Source organism: Delphinus delphis, chromosome 16 (genome assembly GCF_949987515.2).
Source record: "Delphinus delphis chromosome 16, mDelDel1.2, whole genome shotgun sequence".
NCBI classification, from domain to species: Eukaryota; Metazoa; Chordata; class Mammalia; order Artiodactyla; family Delphinidae; genus Delphinus; species Delphinus delphis.
In genome coordinates this window covers 54,514,345-54,523,363 of record NC_082698.1, presented here as the reverse complement: position 1 = coordinate 54,523,363, position 9,019 = coordinate 54,514,345, and the positions used below count along the sequence as shown (strand labels likewise).

Here is a 9,019-nt window from a genome sequence, read left to right as displayed (position 1 = left end):
CATCCTCCAGTGAGGGAGGCAAGCGGGTTGCAGTGTTGACTTTTCAAAAGCTTCCGTTGATGACACTTTCCTTCTTACATCTGAAAAAAGTGCCTCTTCCCTTTCCTCTCCCTATTGCATATTATTCAGTTCTGTAGGAAGCTCAGTCTCAGCAGTGAAGGTGCCACCAGCCTATCTCCAGTCATCTGTCCTGCCCTCCTGGAGCCTCCCTACGCAGATGGGAACACATGGCCGGCCTCCCTGGCCGCAGCTGAAGGAGCAGGGCGGAGGGCCGCTGCCTGTGAGGTGGCCTGGGGTGAAAGCTTTGCCCTTTGGAGATCATGTGGTGAGCTAAACCACCAGGTCACCTCTCTTGGATACTTTGAATGTAGTCAGAGAGTTGGCTGGTCGGTATATGTAAAACACGGAAAGACCAACAAGCAGACGGACGCAGCTCGGGCTGCAGAGAGCCTCCAGCGAAGCAAAGCCCCCGCGTGCGGGCCTGAGATTGAGGCACACAGAGGAGGGGGAATTGGTGGGCTGGTGGCAGCTGGAAGTCAGCGCAGAGAGACCGAGGGGCTGAGAGCTGCCAGGGTGAGAAGGAGAGTGGGGAACCCACACATGATGGGAAGGACCAAGGGCCCCCTGACCTGCTGGTCCTTATGGCCTTGGTGGGCTTCCCCTGTATTCTTACACTGTACAGTTGTATTCACTTCCTAGGGCTGCCTAGGTAACAAATGACAACAGTCGGGTGGCTTGAAGTAAGAGAACTTTATTCTCTGACAGTTCTAGAGGCCAGAAGTGTCCGCAGGATTGGTTCCTTCTGGAAGCTCTGAGAGCAAATCCATTCTAGGTCCCTCTCCTAGCTTCTGTGATTGTCAGCAATCCCTGGCATCCTCTGGCTTATGGACCCTCACTCCAACCTCTGTCTTTGTCTTCACGGGAATCTTCACAAGGCCTTCTCTCATGTGTCTGTACGTCTTCTCCTTTCTGTCTCTGGTAGGGACACTTGCCACTGGATTGAGGGTCCACCCTCCTCCAGGATAAGCTCGTCTCAAGATTCTTCCAATAATTACGTCTGCCAAGATCCTTATTCCAAGTAATGTCCCAGCTTGTGGGACTACAGATTCTGGTCTTCACTATGGCTCCCTGGATCCTTACTGTAAAACTTGAAACCTTTGCGAACCTCATGCTCTGGAAGAATTGGTGAATCTCCTGGGAGGGAAGAGTCATGGGTTTTTCCATGAATCAAAGTGTCTCCGGTGATCTGTGAGCCTCATTCTTCCAGGCCTTCGCTTTCCAATGGCCCTGCTGGTCCAAGGCTCTTGGGCAGCTGGTGGAGAAAACATGAGGAAGGAAGTGAGGGTTTTGCAGAGGAAAGACAGGTGTAGCCCTAGAAACAGAGGTGGTTAGTGCGCTGTAGATGGTGCAGAGATGCCAGAGCAGGCAGAGGGGCAGGGAGGGGTCATGACAGGAGAGGGACACCAACTGGGCTGCTTCCCAGACAAGTGGCATTCGACCCATCTGACCACTCTGAGCCTCAGTGTTCTCACCTGTAAACTCGATTTCACCAGTGCCAGTTGAGTCCCTACAAGGTGCCAGAACCACGCTGGGTGGAGGGCATAAGGCAGTGAGGGGGCATGACTCGTAGGCCCGACGAGCTCCCAACGTGGTGGAGGAGGCTGGTGCAGGAAGGACCCAGGAGACCCTCAGGTGGTGAGAAATGCAACAGCCTTCGGTATAAGCCCTCTGGTAACACTGGCAGCCAGGTGGGCAGGGGACCCCTGAAGTGGGTGATGCTGAGCTGCTGTTAAAGAAGCATAAGAGCCGGTCAGCAGGATGAGAGAGGCCAGAGGTCCAGCCTGAGCTCATGACCAAGCAGAGGCACGGCCCCTGGAAGAACTTGGTGTATTCAGAAATCACAGCATCACCTCCAAAGACTGGACGGTGGGGCTATGGTGGAAACTCCAAGGAAAGGGGCTTGTAGAGAGAGGGAGCAGTCCTTGAATGCACGGGAGTTGAGACTTTAGTCTATAGCTTGTGGGGCTGTTGGAGGCTATGACACCAACCGCAGGATGAAAAAATTTGCGGTACAAAAAGATCACTCAGACAGCAAGAGCGGACGAGAGGGCACAGGCTGGGAGCACGAGACCATGAGAGGCTATTGCAATATCCCCAAGAGATATACAAAGGGCAGTGGCGGAGCAACGGAGAAGAAGGAACGGACGCGAGAGGCATTTGAGGGGCCGCACGCGCGGGGCTTGGTGACCTCACATCAGCCTGCTTCTCGAGCCTGTCTGCAGGTCACGGGAGATAATGGATGCAACGCACTCTGAAGACTGCAGAGCACATCGTCAGGGTGCTGCGGCGGGTTTCTGCTGGATGCTGGAGGCTTTCATGAAGTGAAGCCTCTCTCCTCCTCCCTGGCTCATCTCTGATGATGCTTTCTTTTGCCTGTAAGCAAGGGGGAGGGGGGGCGGGTGAAAAACAGAGACATTAAGTGCCAAAGCTTATGTTAATATAGCATTAAGGTTGAAAATGTAATCTCCTAGGAGTCAGGAAATTCTGAACCCGGGGTTTCCATGGTAACCCAGCCACACTGCTCCTCTGTCCATTCGGGCCCTGTTTTCCTTGTTAAATATGATCCCGTCGTATATTATATTTTATCGAGCTAAATGTGTTACCCACAGCATGCAGAGCCCCAGTCAGCAGCAGCGCGGAGCTGCAGGAAATGTGGTGTGTGTGTGTGTGTGTGTGTGTGAGAGAGAGAGAGAGAGAGAGAGAGAGAGAGAGAGAGAGAGAGAGAGAGTGTGTGGTGTGTGTGTGGCAGGGGTGGACCTTCCGAATTCACCTGATATAACACAGCCACATCTTAGGTCCTTGTATCTAATAAATGGAATGTAATTCTATTAAGAGCAGCTCCTGTGAAAATAAATTGAGCAACAGTGCTGCAGCCCTGTGCTCTGAGGGGGGTCTATCAGGGTGCCCACTCCTCCTGGAGGGACCCAGCCGGGGTCTCACAGCCTTTTCTCAGCACCCTCTCAGCCCCAGGAGCAGGGGCCACACTCCACCCCGGGATCCCTCCTGGACTGAGTTCTGAGGAGGTGGATTGGAATTACCTGGTCCAGTGGTTCTTCACCCGCGCCAGCCAACTGAAGCTCATCTGTCACTGTTCGTTAGCATCCCAGGGTGCACCAGGCTCCGCAAACAGATGCAGAAAGGAAATTCGATTCTCCTCCAAACCCTCTCTCCCACTAAGGCAGCACAATGGACAAAAGCCTTCCTTGGTGGCAGCAGAGATATTAGGAAGGAGGAGGGAAATGGCTTGTCAGGGAGGACAGCTCAGTGGTGGAATGTGTGACAGAGAAACATCTGTAGGTTAATGTGGTGGAAAGACCATGGAATGTTAGAATCAGGCTGCCCGGGACTCGGCTATCTCCCAGCCATGTGGTCTTCAGCAAGTCTCTTTATTTCCCTTTGTCTTAGTTTTTTCATCTGCAAAACTGGGATAAAATTACCATTAACCTCACACAGGCTTGTTGAAGGATTAAATGGGATAATTGATGCAAAAGCTCACTGTAAACGTCTAAATCCCTACACAAATGTTACTCTTACAGGGAGCTCTAGAAAACCATGCTGGATTCTAGACTTATGGGTTCCAGAATTAAAGGATAGATCTAGAAGAGAAGTTGGCAAATTTTTTTCCATAAGGGCTCAGATGGTAAATATTTTAGGCTTCGAGGGCCGTGCTGGGACTAGTCAACTCTGCCACTGTTGCTCAAAAGCAGCCAGTGATAATACATAAATGAATGACCGTGGCTGTGTGCCAATAAAACTTTATTAACAAAAACAGGAAGTAAGCTGGAATTGGCCTATAAGCTGTGGTTTGCCAGCCCCTGGCCTAATACTGCCTTTGTAGAAAGCTGTTTTCTTTTTTTGAATGCTGCTTTTTTCTGCTCAGAATTTAAATCTGCTTCCTCTCCATCCTCCACGCCTTGCCCTGCCCACCTCCCACCCACTCAAACACATACCTACTTCTTTATCTGGACAACTTGTAAATCTTCTAGAGTCAGTAGAGTCCCCTCCTCCAAAAGCAAATAGCAATAATCCCTTGGCCTTTGTCTGCTTCCCTCATAGCCTGTGAGATCCTTAGGGCAGCCAACTCTGTCACCCCAGGCCCTAGGCCCTGGTAGAAGTTCAGTGGATCTTTGCAGAATGGATATAAGGGAAGACACAGCATCCAAGGGAACTGGGACATTGCCGTTCTCTCACGAGGTCTGTGAACTGGGGTCGTTTCAAAACTCTTAGGTCTGGCATCTTTCATCAGGAGCTGCTCCATCAGAGCTTCTAGAACAATCAGAAGGCAGAATCACCTTTGCAGACCCGGGTCAACATACGCGCCTACCTCATGAGCCAAGGGGCTCACGTTCTCTCTCTGGAGGCATGCTGGAGCCCTGGGAAGCAGGCCGGATGAGCAGGAGGGGTCAGTGCGGAGGGTCTGGCTCTGAGGTCGTGACAGTGTAGTAGCTACTCACTCTGCCCTCAGGGAGCCTCTGCCTCCACTAGCCTGGACAAGTGACATGACATGTGGAAGCTTCCAGAAGTGCAGCAGCCCTTTCAGAGTTCACATTTGCAAGCCTTCCTCCTCCTCCCCCTCCTGGGCAGAGCACACAGGCAGAATGGAGTTGTGTAACTCACCTCTGAGTCACACTTCCCCCTGCACAGTATTTGCTTTCTGCCTGACAAAGCCCAGTTTCCCCAGGACAGCCAGACAGGCTGCTATTGTTCCAAAGTCAGGGCCCGGTGGTGGGCTCTTCTGCCCCCAATACACCAGCTAAGACATCATTTTTCATTGCCACGTTGGGGGAGTAGACATGTGGGTGGGTGAGCCTGCAGGGTGGGAGTTCACGGGTACATGCAATGTTCGTGCATGCGTTCACACATGGCGTCCATGTGTCCTCAACAGTTTTGTGTGCTGCATAGGTGTGTGACCGGGGCCCATGTGCCTACGTGTGAGTATTTAGGCATATGCTTTCTTGTATATGCGAGGCTGTGTTGTTCCGACACGTGCCTGGGAATGTCTGCTGGTCGGGCATGTGCGTTTGTCTGGCTCTGTGCATGTCTTTAATTTAGGACTCTGCTTCTCCTGGAAGAAACGATCAGTTCCGTCCTCTGGCCTCAGCAGATGAATATTTTATTACCTTGCTTTTGCCATGGCATTAGGCAGTTTTCCTGTGAAAAGCCAGAGCATGACACACTTCAGGGAGGTGGAGATGTGGACTCTGATATTGGAGCACCAGCAAGGAAATCACCCCCTCCTCCTGAGACGAAGCCCCAGGAGGGCTCACAGATGCTGCCTGCTAGTGTCATTAGGAACTGATGAGTCAGCCGCTTTTCCCCTGTCCCTTGATGGCGTTCTCTCTAAATACAAAGCCGGCACACCCATTTCACAGGAGGCGTGGGAGAACCCCCTCCTGCCCCTCCTGAAGCTAGCCTAAAGCAGTTTCATTTTTTCCCACCTACCTGGTCCTCCCTTGGAGGAAGGTGCTTATGTCCTGGGAGCCGAAGGTCACTGTATGATCCAGACGGCCAGCAGAAGGTCCTGACTTCTCCCACACCTTGGCATGGGGGTGAGGCAGCCACGTTGAGGAAAAGCCAGGCGACACTGGAGCCAGGAGGCCATGGAGACAGCATCTCCCAGCCACAGGGCCCTCCCAGTCCCCAGCCATGGAGTGACCCAGCCACACATTTCTCTGTAGCTGGGCTGCCAGGAGCAGTCCCTAAGACTAGGATTTGGGTGCGAGTAGTTTATCTGGGAAGTGACCCCAACCTAGGAGCTCGGTGGGAACACAGGGAACAAGAGAGTAAATACAGACAAGCAAATTAAGCACGTATTAATGCAGAGGTATCTAGCTCATTCCCCCGGGGGCCGTCTGTGAGGCCGAGGGACTGAGGCGTATGCCCACCAACTCTTACCTCACCAGTCCAGGCTTGGCTGCCCCATAGGCAACTAGCACCCTCTGCTGTAGAGCCTGGGCAGGCCAGGGGCGTAGGACTCTGCTGTTCCCCGGAGGGGCACGCAGCCTGGCCCACATCTCTAGGTGGCAGGTGCTAACCCAGCCCCCGGACCTCTCTCGGTTGCCCTCTGCGTCCTCCCTGGTCCTCGGATGGTGGTGGAAGCTCTCCAGGCTGCCCTCTCCAGAAGGGAGCAGGGATTCCCCACTGGGCCTGTGTGGGGCGGGGAACGCTGACCCCCGCTGGCCATGAGTACCCGATGGAAGCTCTGGGAGCCAGACATTCTGGAGCTCCTGCTCTGTGTCAGGCCTGTGCTCAGCACACATTATTTTATGTAATCTCCACGGCAATGCGATAAATTAGGCACAACTACCTGTGTTCTACAGAGAAAGAAACTGAGGTTCTGAGATGCCCTCTCACTTCAGGTCACTCTGCCCAGAAGGGACAGAGATGTGTCCGGGCCGGTGCCAGTGGAGTGGGTCTTCACACATCTGCATCTACTTCCTACTGGTCTGTGAGCTCCTGGAGGGCAGGGCCTGACCCATTCCCTCCAAGCTCCTCCAGAGCCTGGAGCCTTGTCCCCTGCGGGTGGTTATTAACCGGAGGCCCTTTCATCTCTTCGATTATCTATCTACCCAATCAGGAGTCACTGTGCCTTGGCCAACGTCCAGTGGAAGGGCCTGCGAGCAGCTCCAGCCTCGGGCTTCGAGCCGGCCGCAATGGCCTTCCACACCGCTCCAACCAAAGAGCTGAGTGTGGGTCTGCCCCGGTGGAAACAGGCAGGCGGTAGCGTCACATGGACTTGGGTTTAAAATTCACTCCCCCATGACCCAGCTGTGCGGTCCTAAGCAGGTTGCCTAGCGTCTCTGCACCTCTGTGAGCTCCAGTGGCGGATTTGGCCTCCCACACAGCATGCTATGAGGCTGGAATTCGAGAGAAGCATGTCAGACCCCTAGGCTGACTTTCAGGAAGCTCTTAGTAGAGCTTATGGGTTCCACCCCGACCAGAATGTGAGCTTTCTCAGGGCAAGGAAAGGGGTTTATTTGTCTCTGTCTTGGCCACACCCATCCCAGGACCTAGCCCTGCGTGGACGCGTGGTAAGTGGCGGTGCCGTTGAGCTGTCCTCAGTTCAGTGGTGTTTATAAGGACTTGCCCTAACGCACAGGCTTCAACCAGAGGACGGACAACTGAGTGTTTTGCAGCCAGGACTCCAGCCTGTGTGTGCAGCTCTTTGAAAGCATAGTGGTTCCCTTCTTCCCGTTTGTTTTCCTTTGGCCGGCCTCCTCCGTTCCACACCTGCAGTCAAAGGCTGCCAGGGCCAAGTCCCCAGGCTGCGCTGAGTGAGAGCTCAGGGCAGGGGGAAGAGCTGGAGGGCCTGCAGACGTAAGAGTGAGGCAGGCCAGCTGTCAGGATGTTAGGCTTGTCTCCAGCTCCCTGGCCACTGCAGGGCCACACCCTGCCACCCAGCCCTGACCTCTCTTGCTAGCCTAGCTCTGCTGGGGTGGTGGTACCATCTTCCAGCTGCCAGAACCCCGAGCTGGGGCCTCCATGGCAGCCCGTGCCTCCTCCTCCCCTCACATTGCTTTCTTCCTGCCCCATCTCCCAAGGGTGTCCAGGGGTGGTCCCTCAGCCCCCTTCGCTCCTCTCCTTCCCCGTCCTCTGTGTTTGGAGATGCTCACCCCTGCTCTAAGTTTTTCTGGTGCCACAATGCTTTTCTCTTTCCCCTTTGATAAAATCCTTGCTTCTAGCTTCATTCTGTACCTTCCTGACTGTGGATGGTGGTGCCGCACTGATGAGTCTGGCTCATCCGTGGGCTGTGGAGAAATTCCCACGTGGTACACACCATCCGTACATCAGGACCCTTCCTGCCAAGTGATTGCTCCGTGTGCGGCCAGATCTCCGCTTGTTTCCTTGCTGCTTCTCCCAGCGCAGGATGCCTCTTTCTCCTCCACCACATCTGGGTGGACTGGGGAGCCGCTGAGCCCAGTTCTGCCCCGTTCACCCACTCCTCCTACAGCTGGGGGCTCACGTGCCAAGCCTGGCACTGGCGGCAGGCGCCACGGAGGGCAGACGACTAGCTAGGGGATGAAAACCTCTATTCAGGACAATATCAAATCCCTGGCTCCGGACAGAGAGACAGGTTTGCTCCCGGTCCGAGACATCGCCTGCAAAGCGAAAGCCGATACCAAGAGAGGAGCGTCTCGTTAATACGGGCTCTGTTCTTTTCACCTGGCAGGCCAAGCACAGCGGCTCACTTGTGCCTCTGAAATCCTAACTGGCTCCTGGCTGGGAGCTTTGGGAACTGCTTGGGAGACGTTAGGCAGAGTGTGCCAGGTGTACACCTAGCCAAGTCCCAATTCAGCCAGGGCAGGGACTGGAGAGAAAGACCCCTGGACGGCGGACCACACGCGCGCCATGCGGTCACTGTCAGGACGAGGCTGGAGCCGCGTGCTCCAACCTCCCCAGTGTCCTTCAATTGCCTTTTCTTCCCCCCAGACTCCTTTCCAAGCGTATGCCATAAGGTGGGTAGAAAGGACTCATACAATATGGGTATGGAGGGCCATGAGTAATTCTTTCACTCTGTTTCTCAACTTTTTAGGGTCAAAAATCTCTCATAAACCTTGAATGCCATAGTCATTCTCCCGAAAAAAATGTACACCCCCAAATTGAGCATATAATTACATGGTATTCACAGACCCCAAAAGCCCCCCCTTGGCTAGCTCCATGGGGTCCATGTTAAGAACATTTTCCAATATCTCCTTCAACGGTTGGGAGAACGAAGGCCAAATAGGGCGACCTCACTTTCCCAGGAAAACAGCATGCTGCTGGCAGAGACTTGATCATATTTAAATTTTATTTGGTTAAAAATAAGTATGACAATTCACAGAATGTATTTTTCAAATAAGAAATATCAAACTAAGACAAGCCAGTGGGCTTGCACAGCATCACTAGCTTTTCTTCCATAGATCCCTTCTCTCCATCCTCCACAGTGGAAGAAGTTTTAGATGGGCACATGGAAGTCTAC

At 53.6% G+C, this 9,019-nt stretch overlaps 1 long non-coding RNA gene across 1 annotated transcript; it reads right to left on the bottom strand.

Annotated features, from left to right (window-relative positions):
• Positions 1-741: 741 nt before the first annotated feature.
• Positions 742-4,146, bottom strand: LOC132439425 (uncharacterized). The gene is made up of 5 exons (XR_009522350.1): positions 4,015-4,146; positions 3,099-3,351; positions 2,311-2,433; positions 1,533-1,783; positions 742-1,312 (listed from the first exon to the last, which is right to left on the bottom strand). It is a non-coding gene; the product is annotated as an uncharacterized lncRNA (long non-coding RNA).
• Positions 4,147-9,019: the final 4,873 nt, after the last annotated feature.